We start from the raw sequence: 1,983 nt of genomic DNA on the forward strand, positions 1-1,983 counted from the left end.
TTGGTTGGATAAAATTATGCTTTCATATTTATTATAAATTTTTTATGCCCAAGTTCACAAATGTTCTTAAGGCCCAATTTGGGGAACAACATTTATCGCACGCCCCCCACCATAGAGGGCAAGGTTAGCCTAGACCTAGGCCTACATAGGCCTATTTCTAATTAGGGTGTACTACTGGAGCTAGGATATGTTTATAATAATAATAATAATAATAATAATAGAGAAAATGGTAGTAGGGGTATTGAGATATGAGAGGGAGATCTATATACATGATCAAACCCAACATAAACGTTTCCTTGACATTCATAGTTTTCAATTTTTTTCTAGTAGTATTGTATGATTTATTGTGTCAAAAGAGTTTGCAATGTCTATAAAGCACGTGGCTATCATTTCGCCAGATTCTAGCCAATCACCTATAACATGGCGAACAGGGGCGGACTTAGAGGGAAATTTAAAAAAAAAAAAAGAGAGAGAAAAATGATTGATCGCCCAAAACGTCTAAGAGTTTATTTCCGCCGTTTAGAAAACAAAAATTTCTCACCATAGTGTAATGTTGTCTCTCGATAAACCCCCCCCCCCCCCACACACTTTTTTCGGATATCTTTGGATCCGCCCCTGATGAAGGCCTGTAACAGTCGAGTGGTACTTCCTAAAAGTATATCAATAAACATTTATAAGATCATTTTCATTGAAATAAGTAATAATTTCGTCTTGGACTTGATGGGCGTCGATCAATGGGGGACAGGGGACACCACCCGCAAGTAGAAGGGCACATCATATCAATTGTCCCCCTCCCACTTTTAACCAATCTTCCATAGTTAAACCCTACTTTTCAAAGTTAGTGGAAAGAAAACAACAATTACGAATGACTGTCATGAATTTTGTCTGTTTACTTGTGCTCTGTTCCCAAGTGCGGTGCTTGTCCAGAACAAAACCGATTAAAAAAAAGCAATATTGTTTGTACATTTTGTAACCATCTCAGTAACCAATCAATATTATGGGTGCAATGATTATCAGAGGCTAAATTTATTGTGAAAACAGTGTACGCGTTGTTAAAATTGGAAGCGTGTAAACCTTTTTACAAGCTAAAAAGTGGACAGCTTTTCAACAACTTTAACAATGTGGCATACCACTGAGTTTGGTTTGTAATTGCAAGGATTTGTTTGTTGCTGTTACCTGTGTACATGGGGTAGTCATTGAAACTTTCCAATCGTTTGGAACCATACCATTCATTAATGATTTATATGGAACACAGAGATTTTGTATTATAGCGTGATTCAATTCTAGTATTGAAATTATAAACATCAAGGTTAATATTTTCAGATAACAATACCAGATTCTTTTATCGCCAGATACATAAAATTTAGTGTGTGAATACATTCTGGTTTTCCTTATTTAATTTAGTTAGAAACTTATGTTCGTCTATTACTAAAATAATCGCTAAAATTCTCACAATCAAGATTTGGATGAGTGTTTGTGGTTTTTCCCTATGCCATATAAGTTTATTCATTTTATCCATCCAGCAAACGTTTGGGATCGTGTTTATATTTGTTTTCAACTGATAACAATAATCTGATTTATATTTTTGAATTTTACTCATGCATTTGTTTCTAAGTGAATGATTTATCAACAAAAAAAAATCGGAGGAACCTCCGATACTAAACTAACCCATCGGGGGTACACATCTTAGTTGACATGGTCAGTCAATTTGCATGCGTCAAGGGCCCCGACTGTACTCTTGAACCTGGGCCCCTCACAACCTAGTTACGCCACTGTTTAAACCTGACCTTGAAAAGCCAGCAGAGGTAGTTGAGATTGATGTTAGTGTCAATTGTAGAATTTATTATAAGCTGATGACAAAATGTATTTGGCGTGTAAGGTGTTGGAATTCTGATATGAGATTGGGAGTTCGAGACCGGCGCTCATCATATTGCTTTTGTCCTTAGGCAAGGCACTTTACTTACATTTGCCTCTCTCCACCCA

The sequence above is a fragment of the Anneissia japonica genome, unplaced genomic scaffold (genome assembly GCF_011630105.1).
Source record: "Anneissia japonica isolate Jap-2015-1 unplaced genomic scaffold, ASM1163010v1 scaffold670_len1213532_cov191, whole genome shotgun sequence".
Taxonomy (NCBI): Eukaryota; Metazoa; Echinodermata; class Crinoidea; order Comatulida; family Comatulidae; genus Anneissia; species Anneissia japonica.